This window comes from Callithrix jacchus, chromosome 1, assembly GCF_049354715.1.
Source record: "Callithrix jacchus isolate 240 chromosome 1, calJac240_pri, whole genome shotgun sequence".
Taxonomy (NCBI): Eukaryota; Metazoa; Chordata; class Mammalia; order Primates; family Cebidae; genus Callithrix; species Callithrix jacchus.
The window spans coordinates 88,759,167-88,777,834 of record NC_133502.1 but is presented as its reverse complement, the minus strand read 5'-3'; the positions used below and the strand labels follow the sequence as shown (position 1 = coordinate 88,777,834).

The window sequence follows — 18,668 nt, the reverse complement described above, 5'->3', positions numbered from 1 at the left end:
ATAAAACTAAAAAAGAATATGTTACCTCAAAACATGCCATATTGGCATAAGGATTATTTTGAGCTAAAGGCAAATGAGAAACAGCAGACACAAACAAAACTCTTTGCCCCTTCTCTTTCTACCTACAAACAGAGCCTAATTTTCCTTTGCAAAGGTAATGCCCTCTCCCATACCAGAACAAAGTGAACAATTCGTCTGCATAACACACCTCACTAAACAAGCCTTTTTTTTTTTTTTTCTTTTTTTTGAGATGGAGTTTCGCTATTGTTACCCAGACTGGAGTGCAATGGCACGTTCTCGGCTAATGGCAACCTCCGCCTTCTGGGTTCAAGCAATTCTCCCGCCTCAGCCTCCCGAGTAACTGGGACTACAGGCACACAACACCATGCCCAGCTAATTTTTGTATTTTTAATAGAGACGGGGTTTCACCTTGTTGACCAGGATGGTCTCGATCTCTTGACGTCGTGATCCACCCGCCTCGGCCTCCCAAAGTGCTGGGATTATAGGCGTGAGCCACCACGCCCGGCCTTAAACAAGCCTTAATTACCATATCTCTCCCAGTTCTTCCCACAAGTTACCTGACCCCTCCCCCACCCCACAGAAGCCAGCCTCTCCCCCATTTTCCTTGTCTAATAGCTTCCCACACTTTATCACCCTGTGTTAAAATGGTGTATAAGCTCCTGGGTCTAAACACCTCTTTGGGGTTTTCACTTTTTTTCTGTGAAGCTTACATATGCAAAGAAAATAAACCTTTTATTTTTTGTTGTTTTGTTGTATTTTGTTTCTTTTGAGACAGAGTCTCACTCTGTTGCGCAGGCTGGAGGGCAGTGGCGTGATCTCAGCTCACTGCAAACTCCGCCTCCCAGGCTCAAGCAAGAAGTTTTGTCCTAACCCTGTCGGATTGTCTTTGAGATATTTGCCACTTTTTATACATTATATGTACCTGATAGTGTGTACATTTTGTCCTGTCTGGCAATAATTTAATTGGTTCCTGCCATCCCCACCCTATGAAAATACCAGTTTTGTTTCCTTTCACAATTCACCTTAACATTCCTTTACTCTAGATAAATCTGTGCTTTTTTTTTGAGACACAGTTTCACTCTGTCACCAGGTACCAGGCTGGAATGCAGTGGCGCAATCTTGACTCACTGCAACCTCCGCCTCCCGGGTTCAAGCAATTCTCCTGCCTCAGCCTCCCGAGTAGCTGGGACTACTGGCGCGTGCCACCACGCCCCGCTAATGTTTGTATTTTTAGTAGAGACGGGGTTTCACCATGTTGGCCAGGATGGTCTTGATCTCTTGACCTCGTGATCCACCCGTATCGGCCTCCCAAAGTACTGGGATTCCAGGTGTGAGCCACTGTACCCGGTCAAATCTGTGCTTTTGGACCTTTCCTTTGAAATAGTTATAACATATGCCTGATTCCCTTATATCATATTCATAAATTCCTTAACAGATGTGCATTTTTATATTTGTATGAGTCATGATTTTACCTTTTTCTGAAATTTATTTTTAACAACCCTTACATTGTTTCCAATGTTTTGATTCAGAAATCCTTATGTACCTGTGAAATTGCTTACATAGGATAAATTCCTAGGTGAATAATTGTTAACAAGTATTCACATTGTCCAAGTGCCTTCTAGAAAGTCTGTAAAAGTCTCTACAACAGAGAGCAGCATAGGAGTCTGTATTCCTACACTTTCATCTATACTGTGTTTATCAATCTTTTTCAACTTTGCCAATCTGATAGGTAAAAAGGGATTTGTAGTTTTAATTTGATTTCTTCAGTTTCTATGGAAATTGAGCGTCTTTTCATGTGGATTTCTGCTTTAATGAAGTATCTGATCATGTCCTTTGCTCATTTTTCACCTGGTGCATATTTTTATGTAAAAAACCCTTTATTTGAAAAATTAATTTTGCTTACATACTATTGCATATATTTTCTAGTTTGACCATTTTTTTTTTGAGACACAGTCTTACTCTGTCACCCAGGCGACAGTGCAGTGGTACGATCTCGGCTCACTGCAACCTCTGCCTCCCAGGTTCAAGCCATCCTCCTGCCTCAACCTTCCAATTAGCTGGGACTACAGGTGCCCACCACCATGCCCGGCTAATTTTTGTCTTTTCAGCAGAGACAGGGTTTCACCATATTGGCCAGGCTGGTCTGGAACTCCTGACTTTGTGATCCACCTGCTTCAGCCTCCCAAAGTGTGGGGATTACAGGCATGAGCCACCACACCTGGCCACTTTGTTTGACTTTTAACTTGGTTTATGATATATTTCGTTATGCACACATCTAACACTTTAATGTATTACATTAACTCTATCAAACTTTTTTGTGTGTGATTTTAGCTTTGTTGCTATTCTGAGAAATACTGCCTGCTCTTAAAATAAACCAACCTGTTTCTTTTTAAAACCATTAAAGAACTTACATGTATGGGTTTTAGAAACATAGCTCAGGCTTTACTCTACAATCCAATTTGCTTTCTCCATCTTCGTGCTTTGCAAGTGGTACCTTACTCTTTCATGACTTCCTCGTGTTCCTTTCAATGTGATTTTATTAAATTTCTAAAACAAGTCAAAACTAATTTTGTAGCATTTGTCAAAATAAACAAATCTGGATTTAGGGAAGAGGAGACTTTATTCAAAAGGATTATTGCAAGAAGAGGATGGAGGCTATCATAAAAGGATAAGGAGAGCTCTTTAGCCAGCGCAATTTTTCAGGAAAACAAGGCTCTGGCAAAGGTCAACACTGTTGACCTCCCCTTTTGTGGATGATAAGTGAGTATTATTCACTGCTGAGCGATTCAGACACAATCCTAAGCCTCCTGCACGGGTTGAGTCAGGGACTAAGAAACAGTCTCCTGGGGACTCTGTTTGGTGTTGTTTCTATAAAACCAGCTGAAGCATCTGTTGAGAGGTGGTGGCAAAAATCAGTTGTTTGAGGCTTAGGTATCTTAAATGAGAAACGCCTATCAATAAAAAGAGAAATATTAATAAAATGTTTAATATTAAAGGTCAAAGAAATATTAATCTTGGTATCTACAAGCCAAGGAGCGAGGCCTCAGAAAAAAACCCAACTCTGCTGACACTTGATTTTGGACTTCCAGCCTCCAGAATTGTGAGAAAACAAAACTCCGTTGTTTAAGCCCACCCAGTCTATGGTACTCTGATATGGCAGACCTAGCAAAGTAATAGATCTATAGCGAAAACTATGACCATTAGCTGTCTGTCATATACCAGCATTGTAGCAGACTAGTCAAGCTTAAAGTTATATATCTCATGACTTTTTTATAGCCATAAACTTCCTTATAGTACAACTTTTCTTTTTTCTTTTGTTGTGAGATGGATTCTCACTCTGTCATCCAGGCTAGAGTGCAATGGTGCGATCTTGGCTCACTGCAACTTCTGCCTCCCGGGTTCAAGCAATTCTCCTGCCTCAGCCTTCAGAGTAGCCAGGACTACAGACCATACCCGGCTAATTTTTGTGGTTTTAGTAGAGACGGGGTTCAACATGTTAGTTAGGCTGGTCTTGAACTCCTGACTTCAGGTGATCCAAGCACCTTTGCCTCCCAAACTGCTGGGATTACAGGTGTGAGCCACCGCACCTGGCCAGTACAGCTTTTCCATGTGGCAAGAAGGAATACATTGTTAGAATACCGAAATAGATTTAGCCTCACTGTACATAAAAAGCTTACATGAGCTTTAAATTATGCTCCACTATTTTTACTTAGAAATCATCTAGGTACTTGTATGAGACCATTCTTGCCTTGCTATAAAGAACTACCTGAGACTGGGTGATTATAAAGAAAACAGGTTTAATTGGCTCACAGTTCTGTACACTGCACAGGAAGCATGGCTTGAGGAGGCCTCAGGAAACACAATCATGGCGGAAGTTGAAGGGGAAGCAGGTATGTCTTACATGGCTGGAGCAGGGGGAGGAGAGGCAGGGAGGAGGTGTCACACACTTTTAAACAACCAGATCTCATGAGAACTCTATCACAAGACAGAACCGGGGGGATGGTGCTAAACCATTAGAAACTGCCTCCATGATTGAATCACGCCTCATCAGGCCCCACCTCCAACACTGGGGACTACAATATGGTATGAGATTTGGGCAGAGACACCATCAAAACCACATCACCCCCCAAGTGGGAAAGACTCCCTACCCAGCTAGTTTTCCCTTCAGCCAGACCAGCTCTGCCCTACTTAATCCTCAATCTAAGGAGCTTTACCTCCCTGCCAGCACACAGAATCATTTGAACAAGCCAATCACATATTCCATGGAAAAAAGGGTCACCCCACGCTTGTGCCATGACTACAAAGCCTGCCTCCTGCAGCCCCTGCTGGTTCAGTCTACTCTCAAATGCAATTCCCATGTGGCTCTGCATGACATGCAATATCCTCCTCACCCCTCGCCTGTGAGTATGTAACTGAAAAACTGTAGCCAATCTCATATGTCCAGTATTGGGTGTCTGTCATCTCTTCAGCCATCTCATAGTATTTAGCACAGGAGATCCCTCCTTCATGAATGGTGTGAAGAGAATGTGGTCAGAACAGAAGGGAGGCCTAAATCCTGAGTGACCTTGAGTTGAGGAGCTGGAGTGGGTAGGAAAAGATTGGTAGAAATGGGTAGAGGGGTGAAGGAGGTAGACTAAAGAATTCAAGGTGGCCAGGTGCAGTGGCTCACGCCTGTAATCCCAGCACTTTGGGAGGTCAAGAGATCGGGACTATCCTGGTCAACATGGTGAAAACCCGTCTCTACTAAAAATACAAAAAATTAGCTGGGCATGGTGGTGCGTGCCTGTAATCCCAGCTACTCAGGAGGCTGAGGCAGGAGAATTGCTTGAACCCAGGAGGCGGAGGTTGCGGTGAGCCGAGATTGCACCTTTGCACTCCAGCCTGGGTAACTAGCGAAACTCTGTCTCAAATTGAAAAAAAAAAAAAAAAAAAAGAAATTGCCTTCACTTTGTTTCCCCTATAGCCAATCAAGACTCACTTACCCAAGGTCCCGCTCACCTACCAGTGACAGCTAGCTCCAGGCACTTCCTGCCTCTCAACAGCCAATGAAATTGCCTTCCCTTTGTTTCCCCAATAGCCAATCAATTGCCATCCCTCCCCATAAAACCACATGCCCTAAACAGCTGGGAGGGACTTCTTTGGCCCCTTCCTGGACCGCAGAACCTCGTCCAGGAGCTGAATAAATTAACTTCTCATTTTCTTATACTTGCCTCAGTTTTCTCATTTTACCTCGGCAATAAACCTTACAGATATAATATGGTTTGGCTGTGTTCCCACTCAAACCCCACCCAAATCTCGTCTTGAATTGTAATCCCCATAATTCCCATGTAGCAAGGGAGAGGCTCAGTGGAGGTGACTGGATCATGGGGATGGTTTCCTCCATGTTGTTTTCATGACAGTGAATGAGTTCTCAGGAGATCTGAAAGTTTTATAAAGCTGTTTTCCCTGCTCTTGCTTGCTCTCTTACCTGCTGCCATGTACCATGTGCCTCTTCCCCTTCTGCCATGATTGTAAGTTTCCTGAGCCCACGTAGCCATGCAAAACTATGAGTCAATTAAACCTTTCTTTATAAGTTACCCAGTTTCGTGTATGTCTTTATAGCAATGTGAAAGCAGACTAATACAGGATGTTAAGGTGCTTATTCCAAATTCCAGTGCTGGTTTAGGCTGAGAGTAGATGAATGGGCAAAGACCTGGGGGAAGGAGAAAAGCCTGAGTGAAATCTGATCAAGTAAGGGATTTGCCCAGACTGATCAGTAGGGGCAGGTGGTTCAGCCAACCATTTATGGGATGAGAATGGAAATATGGAGGGCATGTCTATGGCCTTGTCACAGGGGTGAAAGGATGTTATTTATGATGCTTTCCTAAGTCATTTAGGGAAAGGTGTAGTTAGTGGTTTCTTAGAAAATAAAGGGGGGAAGGGGATCTTCACTGTTCGCCAATAACACAAAGTATAGGTCAATTGATACCATCCTCTTATTTTTTAAAATAATTCTTATTTATTTATTTATTTTCAAGATGGAGGCTCACTCTGTTGCCCAGGCTGGAGTGCAGTGGTGTGATCTTGATTCAGTGCAACTTCCACTTCCCAGATTCAAGCGATTCTGGTGCTTCAGCCTCTCCAGTAGCTAGGATTACAGGTGTTTGCCACCGTGCCTGGCTAATTTTTGTATTTTTAGTAGAGATGGAGTTTCACCATGTTGGCCAGGCTGGTCTCAAACTAGTGATCCACCTGCCTTGGCCTCCCAAAGTGTTGGGATTACAGGCATGAGCCATCACGCCCAGCCTCTGTTCCGTTATTTGATTGTACTTGTAACTACAGTTTCATTATGACATTTTAAGAAAGTATTGCTATTGCATTGATCATTACTATGACAGCTGTGTTCATCAGACACTTTCCCACCTCTTATAATACTAGGAGAGTTGGATGTTTGTGATCATGTGTTTGTTCTTTGTGCTGGTTATTAAAGTATGTCTTGGAGTTCAAACTCATGCTTCCATCCTATGCTCTGCGAGCCAGGGCTGGGGCTTAGCAAATCACATTTCCTGTAAGGTTTTGCCTATAAGGGGTGCTTGAGAATAGGGACTTGCTACTTCATGGCCGCTTACTGTTCCTGTCCATGCTACCAAGCAGTGGCTCTTCTTTCTGGCTGTTGCAGTAGCTGGTTCCAGTTTCTTAGTGTTTTTTGTTTTGTTTTAAATCTATCTCTCTCATCCAGTCTTAATGTTTACCTTCAGAGATAAGAGCACCAGTTGGGTACTACCCAATCCTTTAAGGCCTGACTCCCAGCCAACCAGGGGCCCTATCTGGGCTCTTAAGTTTCTGATAACCCCAACACTTCCCCTCTCCCGGCTCTGTGTGTGGCACCTGCTTCCTGCAGTTACTCTCTGTTACTGCAATGTTTTGCCTTGCCAGTCTTCATGACCTGTTTCAATAATCCCTTAAATTATCTGTAAAAATAATTGCTGTGATTTCTGTTTTCTGACTGGGTCCTGACTGACACACCTCTAAGCCTTCCAGAAATACCTTCTAAACTACTTGTATAGATTTATGGGTATATGTTATTGCAGGAATTAAAAATAAGTGGCTGGGCAAGGTGGCTCACACCAGTAATCCCAGCACTTTGGGGGACTGAGGTGGGTGGATCGCTTGAGCCTGGGAGTTCAAAACCAGCCTGGGCAACATGGTGAAACCCGTCTACACAACATACAAAAATATCAGCTGGGTATGGTGGCACACATCTGTAGTCCCAGCTACTTGGGATGCTGAGGTGGGAGAATCACCAAAGCAGGGGGAAGTTGAGGCTGCAGTGAGTTGTGATTATGCCACTGCCACTGTGCTCCAGCCTGAGTAACAGAGTGAGACCCTGTCACTCACACACACACACACACACACACACACACAAAATGGATTACACTTACGGTATACAGGCAGTATCCAACTGACAAACAAGATGTATTCTAAAAGTTAATTCATCAATCTATTGCTTGGCCACCACCCCTGGCTAATTTATCTATTTTTATTTTGTAGAGGTGAAGTCTGGCCAAGTTGCCCAGGCTAATCTCAAACTCCCAGGCTCAAGTGATCCTCACACCTTGGCTTCCTGAAAGTGTTGGAATTACAGGTGTGAGCCACTGCAGTCGGCCAACTATACTTTATTTTTATTTATTTAATTAATCAATTTTAAAAAGCCTCGCTTTGTTGCCCAGGCCAGAATGCAGTGGCATAATCTCAGCTCACTTTCCACCTCCCAGGTTCAAGTGATTCTCATGCCTCAGCCTCCCAAGTAGCTGGGATTACAGGCACACACCACCGTGGCTGGCTAATTTTTGTATTTTTAATAGAGATAGAGTTTCCTTATGTTGGCCAGACTGGTCTCGGACTCCTGACCTCAGGTGATCCGCCCACCTTGGCCTCCCAAAGTGCTGGAATTACAGGCATGAGCCACTGTGCCCGGCCCCAGCTATACTTTAAACTTATGTTTAGCAATTAATATGTCAGTATTTTAACTTATAAAGGACTCAGACATTTAATGAATATCTATTACTTAATTTATTATGTTTGAGATTTCAAGTTACCAAAAAAGATTTTTAAAACTATTTTTAAATAGATAAATTTTATAAAACATAATTATTTTTAAAAAGTTCATTTATAAACTTTTATTCCGTTTACATTACCTAATTCACTCACTTTTAACAATTATGCTTGAATTGTTCATGAAAAATTTCATGAGACATTAAACAGAGCTAAGCCGTTGACGGCGTTCAGGAGTTTTCCCGAAATCATTTCCTCTCCCCTAAATTGTTCCTCCCCAATGAAGAGGGTAAACAAGCTCCTAAAATCTCAGTTTTTACTGGGGGAGGCAGAGGTGATATTATTTTTTTTTCCTGCAATACCCCCTGCACGAAATTTGTGTACTTTTTCTCTTCTTAATCCACCTGCTGCCAATTTATTTCATAGACTTAGTTATCCAACCCTCAGAGAGTAGCGGGGAAGTCTTTCTTCACCTACATCCTCATCTTACGTTAATTTTTGTTTTAACATCAGGAAAGTATCAAAAATATCGCAGTCCAATGGCCTCCGAGTTAGAATTTTTTTTTTTTTTTTGAGACGGAGTTTCGCTCTTGTTACCCAGGCTGGAGTACAATGGCGCGATCTCGGCTCACCGCAACCTCCGCCTCCTGGGTTCAGGCAATTCTCCTGCCTCAGCCTCCCGAGTAGCTGGGATTACAGGCACGCGCCACCGTGCCCAGCTAATTTTTTGTAATTTTTAGTAGAGACGGGGTTTCACCATGTTGACCAGGATGGTAAACAACATAGAAACAAGACCTTCTGCTTTCTCGGAGATAAAAATCCAGTGGAAGAAGACACAGACACAATATTCCTCTTGTTACAAAGAGAACTCTTGGCAAACACAAGTTCTGTGCTATAAAGGTGAAAAAGGTTTTTTCCTACTTTCCACAGCACTGTGGATTGTTCCAGTCTAATTTGATCTTAATTTTTATGTGGAAATGCACATTAATGTAATGAGTTCTTGTTTTTTTCTTTTGTAATGAGTTCTTAAATGCTAAATTTAGGAAGCAAGGCTCCTTGGCGGGGAAAGAAACACCTACATGGTCATGTCTAAACCTTACATATCAAGACCTTGGAATTTAATTATACTGTTGTTCTAGAACATATTTTCATGTTTAAAATCAGAAAAGGCAGCATTTCTCGAGTTTCCTGCTTTCGAGGAAGGGGGGCATAAAATGTTTAACAAGACCCTGCTCACACTCGTAGGGCTGAGAATCAGAGCACAGTGAGGAAGAGGAGCAAGGAAGCACTGGGACCGCAGAGCTCCTTCCAGCCTACAGTAGGGCCCAGAGGGCGCCCTCGCCTCGAGGCGGGAGCAGCGAGTCCCCGGCGAGTCTCCAGCCCTGCGCCAGCGCAGGTGGGCGAGGCGGGGCTGGTGGGCGGGGCCTAGAAAGGCGGGGCCTCTGGGGGCGGCCCCAGGGCGGGCCCCGCGGGGGCCAGGGCTGCAGGCGCAGCTCCCCAGCGCCTAGAGCGCCGCACGGGGCGGGAGCTTGGCGGACGAGGAGCGGCAGGGCATCTTCCTGCGCCTCCGGGCCAGACGCCCACTCCAGGTAAGCGACTCCCCTTGGAGCTCCCCTGCCCGGCCGCCCCGCGGTGGGGGAGAGCTGGGAAGGATGGGTGGGAGGGAGCAGGCTCTCAGCCAGGGCTCCGTGGCCCCGGGCGGGCTGGGCTCCCCCGCGGAGGAGGAAGCAGAGTGGAGTACGCCCGGTACCGGGATGGAGCGGCGCGTCCTCCTTCCACCCTCATTTTCCATCCGCTCAGTGGGGCTGGCACGCCGGTGCCCCGTGTCCCCTGAAAGTCACTTTCTGGCCTCTTGCCCCTTGTCCCTGTAGCTTGGACGTCGAAGGGGTTGGCTGCAGGCGTGGAGAAGCAGGGAACGAACAGACTCGCTGCCATCCCTTGGGTGCCAGGGGCTTCACTTCATTGAATCCTAACCCCAGTCCAGCTAAGATGCATTATCACCCCTACGTTACTGATAAAGAGTCCAATGCTAGGATTGCAAATGACACGCCCTGGAGCAAACTATTACTAATAGAAAGAAAGAGACATTAGTTTAGGCGCCCCGAAGCCTCTCCCTTCCTGCTCCCCAGCTTTCCTTGTCGCCGCAGTCTAGGAAACTCGCGCGCAGGGTCTGTTACGAAAACAAGTGATTCGTCTTAAACGCATTTTACTCCCTCCTAGGTTTCTTTTCTCTTCCCCCCTCCCCTCCTCATCTTTTTTTTTTTTTTTTTAAATATCTCAGGCAGATTCCTCCAAGTTTTGGTTATTAGGTTTTGAAATGGAAGAAGCCCTTGCTTACCGCTCCTTTTCTCCTGGCAGCGCTTTCTGCGCAGCGCAGGCACCCTCGCCTGTCACGCCTCCCTCTCCTCTTCCAGTCTCCCAGCGTGGATCAGGGCGACTGCAGATCCCGGCTGGGGCACGGGTTGCCCGGGCCGAGGTAGGTTCTGTAGGCATCTGGCATTCTGTAGATGCATTTAAACGTTGCCCTGAACACCCTTTACCTTGTTGTTTCTTTCTGCAGAAAAGAGAGTAGTTTTTTTACACATAATGGGGCAAGAGGCCAATTGGCAGGATATATGGTGTTCAAAGAAAGCGATGGTGCCTTGAGATGAGAATGCAGACACAGCTTTTTGTGGGCTGAATTTGATGAGTGGGAGGTGAGAGACGTGGTCTGGAACTCGTCTCTTAGTCTGGCATTGGCCCCCTTTCCAGAGCTGTTGTTTTCAAAGGCCGGTTTGTTTTATAGAGGGGAGGAGGAGGGGTTAAGTGAATAGCTTTTAAAGATCAGTGTAAATTACCTGCTAGGAGCTTAGGTAATTCCAGGCAGGCCCCCCTGCTGGAGGCTTTAGTAGCAGATTTCGGTTCTGGCTGGGAGGAAAACTCAGACTGTGTAGGTATCTTCTTTTTCTTAAAGGAATTTTTTCAGGCCTTTAAAATGGTAGTTTTGGGAAACTGATTTCTTAGAAATGGCAAACTCCTTTGTTTAAAATACAATATACCAAACTGTGAAGTTACTTTTATAAGTGTTTTATTGGTCGAGAGGTTGATGCTGTTTCCATTTCATGATGAGGGTTTGAGGGTCACTGTCACCTCCTCTGCACATCCTTCAACTTGGCCCTGTAAAGGGCGTCCTTAGCCTTGGCCCCAAGTTTGTACTAAATTCTATCCTTCGTTAATTATAGTTCATTCTGGATTAATGATAGCAGTCTTTCCACTCACTTTTTAAGGAGTTAGGACTTTACCATTTGTAATTGAATTGCTTCCCGATAAGAAAAATGTTTTTCCCTAAAACTGGGATCACAAAATCAACTTTATCCACAACGACAAAACAGGTAATAAGCAAGAGTGCTTGGTTGGGCCCGGGTGACTGCAGAGGAAACCTACTAAGTCTGAGTGGATATTGACCATCTCCACCCAGTATCTATGCAGGAATTCCCAAGCAGCCATGCAGTGTACACAGCTCTTCTTTGTCTTCTTTTTTTTTTTTTAAAGAGTAGCTGAGATCTTTTACTTAAAAAATAAATAAATAAAAAGATAAAGCATGATTTTAAATATTGGCTCATATTTGTTCCTTTTTAAAACACAAAGAGGGCCAGGTGTGATGGTTCATGCCTGAAATCCCAGTACTTTGGGAGATCGAGGAGGGTGAATCACAAGGTCAGGAGTTCAAGACCAGCCTGGCCAAGATGGTGAAACCCTGTCTCTACTAAAAGTACAAAAATTAGCCCGGCGTGGTGGCGGGTGCCTGTAATCCCAGCTACTCAGGAGGCTGAGGCAGAGAATTGTTTGAACCGGGAGGTGGAGGTTGCAGTGAGCCGAGATTGCGCCACTCCACTCTAGCCTGGACAACAGAATGAGACTCCGTCTCAAACACACACACACAAAGAGGCTGGGCATGGTGGCTTACACCTGTAATCCCAACATTTGGGTGGCCTAGGTAGGTGGATCTCTTGAGGTCCCAAGTTCAAGACCAGCCTGACCAACATGACAAAATCGCATCTCTACCAAAAAAAAAAAAAGATACAAAAATTAACCAGGTGTGGTGGTGCGTGCCTGTAATCCCAGCTACTCAGGAGGCTGAGGTAGGAGAATCGCTTGAACCCAGTAGGCGGAGGTTGGGATGAGTGAGAATCATACCGCTGCACTCCAGCCTGGACTACAGAAACTCCATCTCAAAAAAAACCCAAATAATAAATTTGTTTCATTCATCATCTGTTTGTAAATCTCTACCTTAAAAACTGCTAATATGCATGGTGATTATATTCTCTAAGGAATAGAAAATTCTGAACTGTGATGTTGCTATTGTACATTTTTCATGAAGTGGTAGGGAAGAGAAATTACTACTGGAAATGATCTCTTCTATCAGATTCTGTTTTCTATGAAGTGTGTTGTATTTCAGCTATACTTTTTTTTATGGAGCCAATCAAGGAGGACTCTTGTTATTATTTTTGTTATTTATTCTAATGAGAAATATATTCATGGTTTCAGGTCAGTATGTCAAATGTCTAACTCCCTGTCTTAAAAAGGGAGTTCCCCGATGACTCTTCATACAACCAGATATGTTTCTTGTGGAGACTGTCTGTTTTCTTGGCTTGGTCACTGGACTTGTGGCTTAATATTGTCATGCTTTCTATCTGAGGCAATTGCCATGTATGTTTCAACCAGCCTTTCTCAACAATTTTGGCAGTTTTGACATTTTTGGCCAGATAACTTGTGTTGAGAGGGCTGTCCTGTGCATTGCAGGATGTTTAGCAGCGTCTCTGGCCTCTACCTACTAAATGCCAGCACACCCTCCTGCTGTTCAATGACCCAAATGTCTCCAGACCTCCAGACCTAGGCAGATGTTCCCTGGGGAATAAAGTCATCTTTGGTTGAGGAACAAAATGAGCCTATATTTAAGATGGTCTAAACATTTCTGAGATATATGACAAGCTAAACAATTAACTTCATGATTAGAGAAGCTATTTGTAAATTTAAACATCTGACATTTCGAAACATCTATTAAGATAACTAAACCAGTGTTCTTTGTGAATGGCCAATGTGTCCTGCCAGTTTCATTTCTTTTTTTTTTTTTTTTTTTTTTTTTCCTATTTTGAGCAGGATGCCCTGCCAGTTTCTGTTTTGAAAGAAATTTCAAATATTCAGTCCATTTGTTAAATTTCATAAAGTTTAAAAATGTTAGAAATGGAAAAGGAATTCTATAGTAGTTTTGAGTAGAACTTAGTTTTAAGAAAAATTAACCTCTTTTTTTTAGCTAACAGCAATAAAATGAAGACTTCTGTGTATTTCTGTAGTCTGAAAAATCTCGACTTTCTCAAAGGGAGTGCTACATGATATATGATGTAACTGACATCAGAGGAAAACATGTTCTGGAAATGTAACCCTCCTTATTAGGACTTACATATGCTCAAGGAGGTTGAAAACAGCCTTGATTATGAGGATGCCTCCTTAGCTGGGGATTAGCTATCCACTGGTCCCTTCCAGAAATCAAACTACTTTGTAAAACTCAGGACTGGCTACATAATTTGTGGGGCCCCTTGTTAAAAAAATTAAGAATGTGCTTCACATGTACCCCAAAACCTAAAATGCAATACAAATTAAAAAAAAGAATGTGAACATGGCAACCACAGACCATTAAGCCAAGCACGGGGCCCAGTGTGACTGCACTGTTTGCCCACCCATGAGCTGGCCCTGGGAAAACTCTTTATTCATAGCTAAGAGTAGGGTTGTGACCCCAAATGCAAATCTAAAACATGAAATGTTACTTCTGCCACTAGGCACCTGGAGTTTCTGCTTCCTTGATTGTACTTCTGTTTCCAATGAGGAGTCTGCATGTATTTGGTCATCAATGCAATAAAGTTACTAAGAAATCCTCCCATAATTGATTTTTCTTTTGCTAAAGTAGTAGCCCAATTTTTGTTCATTAGGGTCGTGGGTACTGGAGCAACCTGTTTATTCAGGCATTCATTGAACAGCTATTTACTGAGCATCTGTTACATGTCTGGCATCTTTCGCTCCAGGGCCACAGCTGTGAACAAGATGGAGGGTCCCTGCCTTTATGATCCGTCTAATCTGGTGGTTAGATGGAGACGAACACCTAGTCACACAGGCTCAGACTATCACAATCCTGAGTGGTACTTAGGAAAGCACAGCGTATTAGGGGGCATGTCACCTTGAGACCTAACCTGGTTTAGGGGAGAGAGACTGTTCAGGGAAGGTCTGCTTAAAAAACAATATTTAAAATAAGGTCTGGAAGCAGGTGTGGTGGCTCACACCTATAATCCTAGCACTTTGGGAGGCTGAGATGGGAGGATTCCTAGAAGCCAGGAGTTCGAGACCAGCCAGGTCAACGTAGTGAGACCCGCCCGCCCACCCCCGGTCAACGTAGCAAGACCTCGACTCTTTTTGTGTGTGTGTGTGTAAAAAAATTTTTTAAAAATAGGCTGGGTGTGGTGTGTCATGCCTGTAATCCCAGCACTTTGGGAGGCAGAAATGGGCATATCACAAGGGGAGGTCAGCCTGCCCAATATAGTGAAACTCTGTCTCTACTAAAAATACAAAATATTAGCTGGGCATGGTGGTGCGTGCCTGTAATCCCAGCTACTCAGGAGGCTGAGGCAGGAGAATGCCTGAACCCAGGAGGCGGAGGTTGCGGTGAGCCGAGATCGTGCCATTGCACTCCAGCCTGGGTAACAAGAGCAAAACTCCGTCTCAAAAAAAAAAAAAAAAAGAAACAAAAAAATTAGCTGGGCAAGGTGGCACATACCTGTAATCCCAGCTACTCAGAAGGCTCAGGCAAGAGAAATGCTTGAACCTGGGAAGCAGAGGTTGCAGTGAGCCGAGATCATGCCACTGCTCTACAGCCTGGGTGACAGAGCAAGACTCTGTCTCAATAAATAAATAAATAAAGGCTGAAAGATTAGTAGGAGTTAGTGAAGTGCATTAGGGGATAAACTTACAGGCTGAAAGAGTTGAGATCAAGAGGAAAATATGTCTGGGGATGAGGCCTCTTGGGTCATTTTTAGGATTTTGGACTTTAAGCATAGTAGAAACCCACTTTTTGCTTATTTGTTTGTTTGTGTTTTTCAGACAGGGTCCCATTCTGTTGCCCAGGTTGGAATGCAGTGGCAGGATCTTGGCTAACTGCAGCTTCCACTTCCTAGGCTCAGGTGATCCTCCCACCTCAGTCTCTCAAGTAGCTGGGACTAGGCACACGCCACCATGCCCAGCTAATTTTTGTATTTTTAGTGGAGATTGGGCTTTGCCATGTTACCCAGGCTGGTCTCAAACTCCTGGGCTCAAGTGATCTGCCTACCTTGTCCTCCCAGAGTGCTGGGATTACAGGTGTGAGCCACACCCCTGCCCACTAAAGGGTTTTTGATTTGAGGTTAGTTGGTTTGTTGGAGACGGTGTCTCGCTTTGTTGTCCAGGTTAGAGTGCAGTGGCTATTCACAGGTATGATCTTAGCACACTTCAGTTGAACTCCTGGGCTCAAGTGATCCTCCCTCTTGAGCCTCTCAAGTAGTTGAGACTATAGGCAGCCGGGCGCGGTGGCTCACGCCCATAATCCAAGCACTTTGGAGGCCAAGGAGGGTTGATCACCTGAGGTCGGGAGTTCAAGACCAGCCTGACCAACATGGTGAAACCCCGTCTTTAAATAAAAAAATTAAAAAAAAAAAAAGAGAGAGACTACAGGCAAGGGCTACCATATTCGACTAGGAGTAGTTTTATTTTAAACCCGGCAAGTCCTGACTCTTTTCTGTTTTGTCAAAATTCTACTTAAAAATTGAATATACTTCTTTAGTTCATTGCTCTCTTCTCACATTTTCTCAAAGGCAGAGATTTGGCCAGGTAGCACTTCCCGCATTCTTCCCAGAAATGTCCTGAGGCAGATTCCTGATATGGTGAAATATCATCTCAATTTTCTGTTAGGGCATGCAGTAGTGTTGCCCACGGTCCTCCAGTTGATAACCCACATGCCTTTTTCTCCAGTTTCCAGTGAGATTTTTCTGTTTTTAAGACAGTCTTGTTATGTTGCTTGGGCTGGAGTTCAGTGGCTATTCACAGGAGCAATTATAGCACACTGCCGTCAAACTCCTGGGCTCAAGTGATCCCCCTGACTCTGATTTGAGGGTGTTTTTGTTTTGAGATGGAGTCTTGCTCTATCACCCAGACTGGAAGTGCAATGGCTTGATCTCGGCTCACTGCAACCTCCACTTCCCAGGTTCAAGTGATTCTCCTGCCTCAGCCTCCCGAGTAACTGAAATTAAAGACACACATCACCTCATCCAGCTAATTTTTGTATTTTTAGTAGAAATGGGGTTTCACCATACTAGCCAGGCTGGTCTTGAACTAACTTCAAGTGATACTCTTGCCTCAGCCTCCCAAAGTCCTTGGATTACAGCATGAGCCACCTCACCTGCCTGATTTGAGTTTGTGAAATGATCGCTGTTGCTGTGTAGAGAACACTTTAGAGAGCTAGGTCCTGCTGGCACGTATGGTGTCTTTGTGCAAGGCCAAAAAAGGCTTCTCTATTCTGTGTGGACTAATTAGAAAAAAATGCACCATGGTGTTGCAGCTAGACCGGGTCGAAAGGCTTCAGGCCCCTCAGCCAGACTTGTGCAGGCAGAGCCTGCACAGACATGTGACCACACTGAGGAGGAAGAGGGTGGATGTGAACAGGCAGTGCTTTTGCAGGCACCCAGGGATGCTGTAGCAGCACTGGGTGAAGCTTAATGACAGAGAGGGATTGAGATTGAGTGAGACTGGATTTGTAGTTAAAATCAGTAAGAAGGTGGTCATTATTTGAATATGGTTGGTTGATGGAGAGGGAGGTGATAAGGATGATTTGAAAGTTTCTGGCATAAACAACTGAGTAGGCTGGGATGGTGGAACCATTATGGTGACTGAGAACACTGGAGGAGGATCGGTTTGGCACAAGGTGTGGGAGGGAAGATAATGCCTATTTGGTTGGATGTGTTTTGCTTGTGAGACATCCAAGTAAAGACAAGGAGTAGACAGTTGCTACTCATGAAAGAGCTCAGGGGGAGAAATAACATGTTTAGGAGTGTTGCATATAAGTAATTCCTGCATAAAAAGCAGTCATCCAAAGAGGGTATAGAATGAGAAGAGGAAGGGGCTGGACCCACAGAGTTTCATCACTGTATTTGGTAGAGGAAGAGCAGCCTGTTAAGGGTATTAAGAAGTGTGATATTCGTGCAGGGCAGGGAGTAATGGGGGGTCTGTAATGTTATGTTTTGTTTTGTTATGTTTCAGATTGAGATGAGAGAAATTTAAACACGCTCTAATGATACTAGGATTTTTTCTTTTCCAGGATCTCTACTGCCCAGGCTGGAGTGCAGTGGCACAATCTTAGCTTACTGCAACCTCCACCCGCTGGGGCTCAAGTGATCCGCCCACCTCAGCCTTTCAGTAGCACCAAGAGTGCACACTACGCCTGGCTAATTTTTGTATTTTTTTTTTTTTTTTGTCTAGAGATGGGTCTCACCATCTGTATTGTCCAGGCTGGTCTCGAACTCCTGACCTCTGGTGAACTGCCCTCTGGGCCTCCCATAGTGCTGGAATTACAGGGGTGAACAACCGCACCGGGACCCTCCTTCAGTCCTGTGTCCTGTATTGTGAGTGTGGTTTCTAAGGTGAATGAGGAGACGGGGATTCCTTGCCTAGCTGGAGCCTGCTCACCTAGCTGTCAAGCATACTCTGAGATGTTTCAAGTTAGGAGCTACAGGGTGTCATCGAGTTGTTCAACTTTAGAAACACAAAGCCTTTAAATTAGAGCATCTCTCAACCTAGACTTGTCTCTGAGTGGGTGATTGATGTACTGAGATATTTCTCTCAGCCCTCTCCCTTCAGCCAAGAGAGCTGAAGCTGAAGTTCAGTGGTTACATTTTGGAATATATGTCATGGCATGAGAAAGAATCGCTGCTTTAGACTGAAAAAGTTTTGTCATCCTTTGCCATGCCCTGGGGAGGGAGCAGGACAATCTCTTGCACCCATCAGAGCTTTCCTGGTTCTCTTGCTGCCAGATACATAAGAGTGGTTGAGTTTACATCTTTCTTTAGCAAAAAGACGGAGTTTCAAATGTGTTGCCCCTGTCCAATTTTGCTATGCCTATCAGTAGTCAGATATTTTGGGGAGAAGGGAAAAATTCAAGATAAATGTGAGGGTCTTACAGTGAATTATTTTTCAAAAGAAATTTCTGCTACTGAGGGGCTTTTGGGAAGTGGCTGTGTGGAGATGTTTTCATTGTAATGTGAATAAATTGCCAAAAAATAGTGCACATTTGTGACTTTGTCAAATCTCTCAAAGAAAAAAAAAACTGGGAAACAAATTGTCTAACTACTTTAAGCAAAAAGTATCAATGAGTTTTTAATCTATTTGTTAACTTTATGGGGCACCTGCAGACTCTTTTGATAAGTCTTTGCAATAGATTGAAACCCACCAGCTGAATTTCACCAAAAAACTATGATTGGTGGATAGAGGAAACTAAGTATTAAGATGTAGGTAGCAGAGCCAAGCGTGCATTACTGTAATTGAAGTCATAGGTGTGATTG

General features: G+C 44.2%; 1 protein-coding gene across 4 annotated transcripts in view; it reads left to right on the top strand.

Annotated features, from left to right (window-relative positions):
- Nucleotides 1–9,561: 9,561 nt before the first annotated feature.
- The window catches only part of GCNT1 (glucosaminyl (N-acetyl) transferase 1), a 41,058-nt gene continuing 31,951 nt past the window's right edge, over nt 9,562–18,668 (top strand). For all 4 annotated transcript variants that reach the window (XM_035301938.3, XM_035301955.3, XM_078366205.1 and 1 more), the window contains exon 1: nt 9,562–9,644. The gene's annotated coding sequence lies outside the window, so the exon portion shown is untranslated. The remainder of the gene's footprint in view (nt 9,645–18,668) is intronic.